Source organism: Corythoichthys intestinalis, chromosome 15 (genome assembly GCF_030265065.1).
Source record: "Corythoichthys intestinalis isolate RoL2023-P3 chromosome 15, ASM3026506v1, whole genome shotgun sequence".
NCBI lineage: Eukaryota > Metazoa > Chordata > Actinopteri > Syngnathiformes > Syngnathidae > Corythoichthys > Corythoichthys intestinalis.
The window spans coordinates 17,861,075-17,873,944 of record NC_080409.1 but is presented as its reverse complement, the minus strand read 5'-3'; positions in this window follow the sequence as shown (position 1 = coordinate 17,873,944).

Below are 12,870 nucleotides of genomic sequence, written 5' to 3'. Positions count from 1 at the left end.
TGGGGGGTTCAAACCTCCTAAAACTACTGAAATGCAAAGAAAACTGTTTTGGCACAGTTATTTCTATAACACATACAAAAACTGATTTTCATTCAAAATTTTATTTTTACCAATGATTTGCAAAATAAAAGTTAACAAAAACAGCAATAACCCCAACCTCCATCTCCTAATTTTTATTTTCCTTCATTTCCTCACATATTAAATGCCAAATCTCAATTTTTACTAAAGAACATAGGCTGTATATTAAAATTGAAGTTAATGTAAACATTTACTTTTTTTTTTTTTTTACAATAAATAGATAAGTAACATACATTAAGAAAAAAAAGTGCAAATTACTTATATTATGCAGAGTGAAATGGAATATATTTTGAAGATCGCGCAGACATTGACTTGTTTAAATCATAAGGAAAAGAATAAGTAGCCTAACATAAATGAACACTTATAAGTCCAAAGTGCACATTGACAGCTAAGATGTTGTGAACCTCCCCATCGGAGCAAATAAAACTAAATATGATAAATAAGCCTCCTCAACTCTTTCCCTGCTCTTAAAGGTTTGATCCATTTTCTGTTGCATTGCCCTTTTTTTGTCGAATCAATTCAACAAACTTTTTTTTTTTTTTGCTGTTCCAGAAAATATGCACATTTGAACCAATCAGAGCTAACTATCTCTGCTGATCACACGTCAGTATGTCGGCCAATTGAACGGATAAATGAGTACAGGCGTTTTGTTTTGCTGCGTGCATTCGCACATCGACGTGACTCATCATCGTCACACTCGGATAACTGCAGCAGCTGGAGAAACCTCCATGCCGTCCGTGGAATAAAATTAATATCGGTGGAAACAGATTACACTACACAAGCACTTTATTGTGCTTGTTAATACTTGTGTATGTAAATATGATGTTGGTGGATTGTTTTCTTCTTGGAGATGAAATGCATGTGTGGCAGCTTAGCATTTTTTTTTTTTTTTTTTTTTTTACATAGCGTTTTGACAGTTGCCATCATATTTTTCGGAATCAAAGCACCATGTACCCGAACAGCATTCTGGCCCTGAAGCTTATACCGGAACTGTGTTCCGGCCCTGAATCTTATACTGGAACTGCGATCCTGACCGTTCTGGCCCACTTTCACCCCTGCCTTTGAGCCAAATAAAGAACCTGCTCTTGATTTTCCATTTTCACTGGCCTTTCTGGGTGAGGGTTGGACGGGAGGAGCACATACCCCATGTTACATCCTGAAATCCCTAGACTGGGGCGTAACATTGTGAGTAACATATACTGATATATTCTCTCCGTTTCCTTTCTCCAACCTTCTGAAGCAGTGCCACAGGAGCCACAACCTCCGTATCCTTATGGTTGAAGGAGGTGCGTGTTGATTTCCATCCCTGTTTAAGCACTTTGAGTTGCCTATTATGTACTGTAAGCGGTGTAAAAATGGAAAATGTTTTAATATTACATCATTTCAAGGCATTGTATTTGAGAGATGAGCAAATATTTACCAGAAAGCTCACAACAAGAGCTCATCTCTTTATCTGTGCAGTTGCATGCACTTGTCACCACTTTGATCTGCAATTACAGTCTCTATTTCTTTGCTTACACATTTGTACTAGTTCAGTTTTAATACTCGGGGGGGGGGGGGGGGGATCTGTTGCACTTTTTATTTCAGCCAACTAATCACACCTACTCTAATTCATTTCTTATACTTCACTTAACTGCAACAGAATAACTTGGCATTGGTTGCACATTGTTGCAATGTTTAAAAATCCCCCTCAGAGCTATACCAAACATAATTCATCAAGCTCTGTATTGACCCAGTCAATGCACAAGCAGCTTGGATATAACGCGTGTGTGAAATGAAAAAAGGGAGGTATAAAGCAAGGCGACTCAGTCTTTTTGTAGACGAAGAAACTCGTGAATAGCTTAGTAAACCGCAAGGTTTTTCCACAGTATGTGAACACATCACCCTGAACTATTGTGTCACTTTTTAGCAATGAGACTCTGCTTACGTAGCACACGTCCCATTTACACAAGAAGCAAACAAAGGAGTTGCAGCAGATGAGATGAGAGCAGATAAACGAAGAGCACCATTATCCCAGCAGCCTGCAGAGCCAGATATTCCTAGCATGCAGACAGAGAATTAAATTAGCTCCCAATTTGATTTGTCTGTTGGACATATGTTTCCTCTTGGAGAAACTTAATGTCCTACTCTTTCCACCGTTTTGATATTTTGCAGTTGTTCCACTCTGTTGATTGTAAGAATGAAGGGGAAATAATTGTTTGGAATAATACATGTATAGGTGTAACGGGACTATTTACAAGGTTAGCCCTGCAGTTATCATGCCATTATTTCGAAAATATACATTCTCTTTCATGTGCTTACTATGATATACACTTCAAGAGGGAAACAAAATCAGAGATTAGCATTTATGGTATGGTAGAAATAGTGGTGTTGACGCCTACAAGGCGGTAAACTGCCTTATGCAGCGCACATCAATCAAGCATCATATCAAGGCAGTTTGAAGTGTGTCACCTTTGCATGTAATTTGGCCAAAGTCAAACACGAGCACGGATAAGGCCACTTGGTGAACGATTAGACTGACTGTTTAGTATTTCATTCACTGACTGCATCTTTATTGCAAGGACACCAAGAGGCTGATTTCTCTGGCACGGCACATCTTTGCTCTGTCCAAACTGCATTGTTGACTTTGTCTTTTATTTGACATTTGAAATGATTTTTTTTTTGCTGAAACTGCAGTTAAACACACAAAGGTAAAGTTGTGTACAGTAATATCCCTGTAAAACAAATATAATGAATGAATAGTACTGATCAAATAAAACTGAACACTTGATTGTATAATGGATTTAGGACTTCAAGATCTTAGAAAGAAGAAAAAAATATTCAGTATTGCTACTCTTACGAAAAGCAAAACCATCTTAGACCTTTGAAATATACAGTAGCATCAACTAGGTCAGGGGTTGGGAACCTATGGCTCGCGAGCCAGATCTAGCTCTTTTGATGGTTGTATCTGGCTCACAGACAAATCTTTAATTACTAAAAAAAAAAAAAAAATGGTTCGTTATACTCCTTTGCTCATTGCGCGAAACGGTGATGGTCACCGGTCATATGCTGGTGTTGTGCAGTATTGAGTAAACATGACTTTTGCGGCGTATGTTAACTTTTTTAATGCTCTGACAACACTCGTGCACGTCGCACTAGATATCATCAAATAGCAACCTAGATATGCTATGTTAGATCCCCCCAAGTTCCATGTCATTGGCTGCATGAGCGCAAGGTGACCGTAGGGCACGTAGTCCATATATTACAACAGGCAACTAGAAAGCCGGTTTGAAGTAATTTTAGTGGGAAAGTGGAAAACATACATGTCGTTGTGTCTATCTAGGTGTAACCAATTTGCTCTCGACTGGTAATTGGCGGTACTTTCAACTTCCCACCGTAGTGAGAAGTGGACCGGCGAGTCACGTTGGCTCGTTGTCGTCGGTTGTCTACAGTTCGCCCGATTTCCTCTCCAGAAAGGCGGCGGCGTGCATACAAACACCCAGAGGCGTCGGATGGCGTTTTATGGGCACTTTTATTAACAAACAAAAACATGTGGGGGACACTCGCAACGGACTGACCGTTATCATTTACAGTGGGGTAAACCTGACTTGCGGTTGATTTAGTTTCAGGGATTGGAGTGCTTCTTTCCTTCCCAACTACCCCCACTAGAGTGTGCCGTGCCTGTGCCCCATGCGCAGCGGTCTCGTTAAATTCGCACTGCACCACTCTATCGCAAAAATCATTGGACACGGGCTCCTGCATCACGCACGGGCAAGAAGACCTGCATGGCCTCCGCGACAACGTGTCAGCGTTTTGGTGGTTCTTGCCGGCCCGATGGAGCACCTCAAAATCGTATTCAGCCAATTATTCCAGCCACCTCGCGAGCTGGCCTTCAGGCTCTTTCAATCGCGTTAGCCAACGAAGGCTACTGTGGTCCGACCGGACGCAAAAATTTCTCCCCAGCAAATACTGTCGAAAGTGGGTAGCAAACTCTACAACCGCCAAAAGTTTGCGCCGAGTGGTGCAATAATTTTGTTCCGCGCCCGACAATCTGCGGCTTCCATAAGCTAAGACCTCCTCTCCTCGGACTCCGGACAACTCACCATCCTCATCCTCCTGGACCTCGCTGCTGCTTTTGACACAATCAACCACACCATTCTGCTCTCCCGACTAGAGTCTCTACACATCACTGGCACTGCACTTTCCTGGTTCCACTCCTACCTCACCGGCCGACAACAATTCATCAGCATTAACAACTGCACGTCCCCTGCTATTTCCCTACCACAAGGTGTCCCCCAAGGTTGAGTTCTTGGCCCCCTCCTCTTCATTCTTTACATCCTCCCCCTTGGTCAGATCATCCGAAAATTTGGACTGCAATTTCACTGCTACGCCGATGACATACAAATATACATCTCCACTAAAACCATCTCACACAGCACCAGATCTACACTTCACAACTGCCTCAGCGAAATTAAATCCTGGATGCAACTTAACTATTTTCAACTCAACAGCAACAAATCGGACATAATCATCATAGACCCTACAGCTCACATAAATAACAGTCAATTCACCCTCACCATCGACAACTGCACCCTCCCTCTCTCAACACACTCCCGCAACCTAGGTATCATTTTCGACAATAAACTAAGATTCGACCAGCACATCAACCACATCACCAGAACTGCCTTCTTCCACCTCAAGAACATAGCCCGCCTCCGCCCCTCCCTCACCTACTCTGCTGCAGAAACCCTCATACATGCATTCGTCACCTCCAGACTCGATTATTGTAACAGCATTCTTTTTGGATCTCCAGTCAAACTCCTCAATAAACTACAATATATCCAGAACTCCGCTGCACGCCTTCTCACCTGTACCCCCTACAGGAATCACATTACACCCGTCCTTCACAAACTGCACTGGCTTCCCATCTCACACAGGATACATTTCAAAATCAACCTTCTGACATACAAAGCACTCAATAACTTGGCTCCTCCTTATCTCACGGCCCTTCTCTGTCCCCACACCCCCTCCCGTCACCTCCGCTCATCTAATGGAAACATTCTCGCACTGCCCCCACAAATAACACACTGCACTTGGGGGGACAGAGCCTTCTCCGTTGCTGCCCCCTGACTTTGGAACGCACTCCCTAAAACCATCCGCACCTGTTCTAATATTTCCACATTCAAAAAATTGTTAAAAACTCACCTTTTTAAACTGGCTTTTAATTTGTAATTCTTTCTCTATTGTCTACTGCCCACGTTGTGTGAGCTTTATTTATTTTCTTCCTCAACTGTAAAGCGCCTTTGAGCACCGGTAAAAGCGCTCTATATATAAAATGTATTATTATTATTATTATTAAGACTCTTTCCTCCCCGTTCTAGACCTGAGATAGCACCGCCCCAATTCCCCAATCACAAGCATCAGTATCAAGAAACATTTCCCCACCATCTAGGGGATACCCAAGGATAGGCGCTGAAGTCAACCGACCCTTCAGCTCCTCAAAGGCTCTCTGGCATTCATCAGTCCAGTTGAAACGGGCGTACTTTTTAGTCAACTCGTGAAGTGGTTTAGCAACTGTGGCAAAGTGTTCAACAAAACGCCGATAATAGGAAGCTAAACCGACGAATTGACGTACCTCGGAAATATTGCGTGGCGGGGGCCATTCAACCACCTTTTGAATCTTTTGCGGATCAGTAGCAACGCCTTGAGCAGATACAACGTGGCCCAAGTAAACCACCTGTTCTTGGAACAAACAACACTTGGACGGTTTTAGTTTGAGGTAGGCCTGTCGTAATCTGTTAAACACTTCATTTAGCCGCGTCAACATTTCGGTGCAGTCTTTGCCAAGTACGATAATGTCATCGAGATAAACCAGACAGGTCTCCCATTGTAACCCCACCAGCACCCGATCCATCAATCGTTGGAACGTGGCAGGTGCGTTACACAAACCAAAGGGCATTACATTCCACTCAAATAAACCCTTTTGCGTGCAAAACGCAGCCACTTTACGGGCTCGCGGCGTCATTTCCACCTGCCAATATCCAGACGTCAAATCAAGAGTGCTAAAATACTTGGTGGTGGACAGAGTATCAAGCGTATCCTGAATACGTGGCAGTGGATATGCATCTTTGATAGTGCGGTCATTCAAAAGCCTATAATCTACGCACATTCTCGAAGTAGCATCCTTTTTTCGAACCATTACGATGGGCGCAGCCCAGCTACTATTGCTAGCTCGGGGTACCCCAGCCGTTAGGTTTTGATTCAACTGCTCATCAGCTGTGGCCTGCTTCTCTTTGGACATGCGGCGTGGGGTTTATATTACTGGGGGACCTGGCGTGGTCAGTATGTCATATTGAACTAGGTTTGTATTACCTATATCGTTCGGACTTTTCGAGAAAACGTCGGCATTAGACTGCAGTAGGCTAGCCAACCTCAAACGATCACACTCAGGCAGGTTAACGCAGCTTTCAGCATACAAGGTTTGAAGGTGGTCGGGCACTGCAGGAGCGCAGCGTGTAACGGAAACTTCTTCAGCCATGGAGGCGTGAGAGCCACTTTCACTTATTAGCTCAGCTGGCTCCAAAATGCCCGTCACCACCCCTTTTCAAAGTAAGAGGCTCAGAACCTGGATTGAAAACGCGGATAGGTACAAATTTCAAACATTGGGGTCGCAAGACCGCACGAGCCCCCAGTGTTACCAATTCGCCCTCGACTGGTAATTGGCGGTGCTTTCAACTTGCCACCGTAGTGAGAAGCGGACCGGCGATTCACGTTGGCTCGTTGTCGTCGGCTGTCTTCGGTTCGCCCGACATCCTCTCCAGAAAGACTGCGGCGTGCATACAAACACCCAGAGGCGTCGGATGGCTTTTTGTGGGTACTTTCATTAACAACAAAAGCATGTGGGGGACACTGCCACTCGAGTCTATGTCAACTGCGCACTTTTTCCAACTACTCTCTCACTCTCTTCTAGCTCGACCACTCTCTTCCTCGCTGCTCTATACTGACAATGCCGGTCACAATAAAAGTAACAGCGGCCCCTTGGGGGTGCCGGTAACATAGGGGTGCCAATACTTTTGGCCAGCAGTGTCTATCGACTGTATCAATCGCATAGGCGACGCAGATGAGGCAGAGACACTCTTCAAGTGGGGTTGCTGTCGAAAATAGCGGCCGATAAGCGCATGTGCGTGAGATCAGGAAGTAAACTTACCTCGTTTTCAGTTTTGTTTTCCGAGTTGTAAGCTAATTTTAGAAACCCTTTTGCAAAGATGGCTAAAAGAAAAAAGACAGAGTATCTTACTTTTCAGCAGGAATGGACAGACGAATTTGCCTTTGTGGAGAGTTTTTGACGACTTTTCGGATAAAGACAAGATAATTAAACAGATAAAAGACATGCCTCTGTCGGCAAGAACTGTTCACGATCGTACCATGATGTCAAATCAAATTGAGGCAATGCAAGTGAAGGACATAAATGTGGCAACGTTTTTTCTCTCGCATTGGATGAGTCAACATATGTAAGCAATTTATCCCAGTTCAGCGTGATTGCAAGGTTTTGACTATGAAAGAGACAGCATAAGGGGAGGATTTATTCAAGTCCTTCATTGAGTTCGCTAAAGAAAAAAATCTACCGATGGATAAACTTGTTTCGGTGTGCACTCATGGTGCTCCGTGCATGGTGGGGAAAAACAGGATTTGTGGTGCTTCGTGAACATGAAATAGATGCATTCGAAGTTTCTCAACACCTGCATCAAGCTTAACCCCACCAAGTATCAACCAGACTACACAGCCATCAGCAAAACCATGCTGCACCAGAAGTCGCATTAATTATAAGAAATACTCATCATTGATTAGCAATAGCATAACAATGATATTAAAAATAATTCAGAGACTCATTGTACTTTAAAAGTGTTGAAATTACATAAAATGCACTCATTACTTGTATTTTTAGTTTTAAACGTACTGTATGGCTCTCACGGAGTTAAATTAAAAAATATGTGGTGTTCATGGCTCTCTCAGCCAAAAAGGTTCCCAACCCCTGAACTAGGTGCAATTTGTATGTTCACTTTGTTGTCTGACTGTCAAACTGTTAAACAACTATTTTGATTGTCAATGAATCCTTTAGAGCAGGGGTCAGCAACCCTGGTCCTCGAGTGCCACTATCCAGCTTGTTTTCCATCTCTCCCTCCTTTGACACACCTGAATCAAATGATCAGCTCATCAGCAAGCTCTGCAGGAGCCTGATAACGATCATGATTATTTGATCCAGGTGTGTTAAAGGAGGGAGGCATGGAAAACAAGCTGGATAGTGGCACTCGAGGACCAGGGTTGCTGATCCCTGCTTTAGAGCTACTGTTTGAATTAAAATTCCCCAAATCATCTAGTTTCAATATCCCAAGAGCAAAAATTCATCCGATTTCTGTTGGCCGACATTACAGCAATTGGATAATCCTTTTGTGTATGTAAAATAGAACATTTAAAACGTCTGCTTTTCCGCAAACGATGCTCGTTGTTGTGATGGTGAACCTGTCTCAGGTCCTGTCTAAAAAAAATCTTTCAGATAACAGATTCCTTTCACAGGTTCCTTTGTTATCTTCTGGGAAATTCCAATCTGACTTTTAATACGTAGTCGTTGCAATACTACATTGTGTATTTGAAAAGTGAATTGAATATGGTTTCCTTGGCCTCTTTGGATACCTTAGCTTATATACTACCAAATATCATGTCACAAGACATTCCTTTCTTTGAAGTGCCACAAAATATTGTGTGTTATGGGTACATGAAAACAAAACAACAACAAAAAAAGAAAATCATCAAATCGTCATTAAAAAGTGTTTCTACTCTTTTTCGTTCTTTGGTTATGAGCAGTTGAACATCATAAATAACATTGTATGTTTTTGGTAGTGAATGGGTTAAGAACATATTACTGCATTTTGTTACCATTACATATCCACATAATTTATATAGCCTGAACTGTCAAAATTTGCAACATTTTGGTTCGAGGATTTCACTGTCCCTCTTCTGTTTGAATAAAGCACATCATCCATCCATCTTCCTCTGTCTTCTCACGCTTACCGTTGATTTTAATTTTCAAAATAAACTGTTACTTGTTTTACCCACATTTCTAAAATGAACATGACAAAACAAATTACAATTATTTCATATTTTTAGTTTAATGTATGTTAATCAGTGATCAAATTACCACTAAATTCTATCAAGTAATCAATCATCCTCCCATGTGACTGCCTAAAGAGTCTTGTTTTTTTTTGTTTTTTTTCTCTTTGCCAGAACAAGACCGGAGATATTGTATTGTATTGTGCATGTCCCCACTGAGGGAGGAATAAATGTATTTTTTCCCCCCAATAGTTTCATAAATCTCCGTTCAACCTGGTTGAAGACGGGGATGTTTGGGGCCCGACCGGCTGGCCGTCTCTCTTGGCCATCATTATAGATCTAGATTGACAGCTGCTCCATCCTGTCTGCCACTGTTAATCATTGAAGGATTTGGGCTGCCGGCAAGCAGCTCTGACAAGCGACCTTGAGTCCTGCTCGGACCAAGGGACTACAAGTAAAATCATGCTCCCTTGTTAGAGCAAGTGAGGCGTCCCTCAGGCAGTTGGTCAAAAATGCTCATTAATAGTCAATCACAACTCAAGATTGTTTACTTTTTCCTTGTGAACATTTTTTGTGATACTAGCACATACCGTATTTTTCGGACTATAAGTCGCAGTATTTTCATAGTTTGGCTGGGGGTGCGACTTATACTCAGGAGCGACTTATGTGTGAAATTATTAACACATTATATCATTTCACATGTTATTTTGGTGTTTTGGAGTGACACTGATGGTTTGGTAAACTTGTTAGCCTGTTCTTTATGCTATATTTATCTGAATAACTATTAATAGCTATGGCCAAGTTCGCGTTCTGCCGTTGGCAATCTGTATTCAATTGTATTGTCGATTTTTTTTTTTTTTTTTATATTGAAATGCATGCATTTAGTTCTTGGCGCTTTCACGCCCAAGTGGGGGCGCACTTGCACTTGTTTACGTGAAGTAGAGCGCTCACGCGCCGGAAGAATACAGACAGCTACACGAGAGAGAGAGAGAGAGAGAGAGAGAGAGAGAGAGAGACAGCCTGCTAACCGTTTGTGTCAATGCTGTATAAACAGCTAATTATCATTTATTTACGTTGATGCGAAGCTGTTTGGTATCGAGGACGAAATTGATTTGCATTATTTCTAATTTTAGTTTCACTCTTCAAATGATGATGTCATAACGACGGCCAAAATATAGTCAGCAAATTATACGGACGTCCAAACATCGACATTTGGGAGTTTAGTTCGCTGTATAGCCAGGACCGAGCTGTAGCGCCCTGGCGAGGACAATATATAATGCTTCGTCGGCTTCAAACTCGTGTCAGAGTATTAGTTTTAGTCGTTTATTAGCCTATTTTTGTGGGGGGGGGGGGGGGGGGGGGGTTGTGTCTCATATGACTTGAGAGGCCTAGTCTATGGTGGAATAATCGCTGGCATTGTCCACAAGGGAGGGTAGGTGGAGGACGGGGTTGTTGTTGTCTCTCTTGTCTTCGCTTCCATTTTGCCTGTTCTGTTTCTGTTCGTTTTTCTTTGAAAGCCACAATGCCTTGGTAAATAGTTCCCCTCCATGTTTTGCAGTCCATGGCAGTTTTCTCCCACGATGAGGGGTTGATGTTGGTTCGTACCAGGTTACGCTTAAGCTTGTCTTTGTAGCGCATCTTTGGGGCTCCTCGTGGTATAGTGCCGTTTGCGAGCTCGCAATAGAGCATTATTTTGGGGAGCCGGGTTGGATCCATTCTCTGGACGTGACCTGCCCAGCGGAGACAGTGGTAGATAATGGTGGCCATAGACTTCATAATCATATTGACGGGTCAGACCGGTCATGTACTGTCCCTCGCCTTCAAGTAGGGGCCACTCACATCAAGAGGAGCTATTCACAAACACGCACACAGCGATCTAACGCCGGATTTCTGTTGAAAAAGTACGAAAGCTGTTCTGCATACAAACAGGAAGGATTGTCTCAGGAGTGATTTGTTCGAGGATTCAAGGTAATTATTATATTTCCCGTACCATGCATGCATTTTGAAATGTTGTGAAAAAAATGAATGGGAGAAATTAGCCTCTACTGCATTGACATCATGGTTCGCAATATTTACGTAAAGTAAATGCTAACTGCAAGTTTTTTTTGCTGTTAACCAAGAATCGAGACTGTTTTACTTCCATATCTATAAAGAATTTGTGGATTTAAGCATGTATTCACAAGAATTTTCACCAGAAAAGCTCTGTTTACATAAGGCGGCAGCTAGCTACATTCACTTTATCAGACTAGCACTGTACTTCGACATATTTACGTAAAATAAATGCTTACTGCACGTTTTGTTGTTGTTGTTGCTTTTAACCAAGAATCGAGACTGTTTTACGTCATAAAAAATTCGGGGATTTAAGCATTTATTTACAAGAATTTTCAACAAAAAAGCTCTTTGTGAATCAACTCGGTCAGCTTTGACGGCCTCGCCAACAATGCAAGCCCCCTACTTATCGGCACCGCGCTCCATGTCCCGTCAATACATTATGAAGTCTATGTGGTGGCTTCAACACTGGTTACTGAGGCTCATTTTAGGACATCTATGCTGGTGGTGTGGCTCTCCTATAGTATTTTTTAAAATTTGTCTCAGCTTGTACTGTTGGAAGCGCTCTAGGCTTTTAATGTCACTCCTGTAGAGGATCCACATTTCACATGCATACAAGAGTGTAGACGGGACTATTGCCTTAAAGACAATGATTTTTGTAGCCGCTGTTAGCACGTGTATCTTGTAGGTGTGTCTGGCGGTATCTCATTTATCATTGCTGCTGTGTACAGTGAAAAGCACGTTGTCGCTAGTACACACCCGTTTGAGGCCACCGTTGTTGGGGAATGAGCCTGAGAGGGAGTTTTGGTGAAAAGGAAAGTCGAAAACTCCACTGGGACTCGGGGGAGGACGTCTTCTGCCAAGATGAGGAGACTGTTAAGGAGAACGCGGGCGAAAATCTTGCTTGCAATCCTTAACAACCACGGTAGTTGTTGCAGTTCTCTCTGTCTTCTTCTTTGAATATGGTGATAACGATGCATCGCGGAAATTTGTGCAATCATTTTAATTTTGACAAATTCCAACATTAACAAGCACATTTAAATATGGAGTCATTGTGGTCTTATGTGCAACATTTTGACCTTTTAAATAATGTAATCAATGATGACAATTTTGGGGACAAAATTTACATTTTCCCATTCACAATAATCTTATTTATCCTTATCCATATAATTGAGTTCTTTTAAAAAAAAAAAAAAAAAAAAAGGACTTTACGTAGCACACGTCCCAAACTTTACTCTCTCAACAGATTTATGGAGATCATAATATTTACTATAATTTCATTTTTATTTTGTATTTAATAGCTGTTTTTATGGCTTTTATTTTTTGATACTGTTTATAGTTTGGTGTCCTTGTACGCTGATGAGGTCATGGCCTTGGAGGAGGTGACTCTAAATTGCATTGTCTAACCAAAAGCTGTCCAAAAATATATACAATATATTAGAGCTGTCCCGACTAGTCGACGTAGTCGACGTCATTGATGACGTAAATCCGTCGACGAGCACAACATACCGTCGACGGTAAATGAAGGGTTAAAAAAATATATGCGTGGAAAGTTAGAATGTCGGATGCTCTGTTTGCAAGCAGGGAAAGCGGCACAAAGCCAGAAAAAGCGCACCAGAGTGTCCAAAACATTGACTTATTTCAAAGAAACAAAGG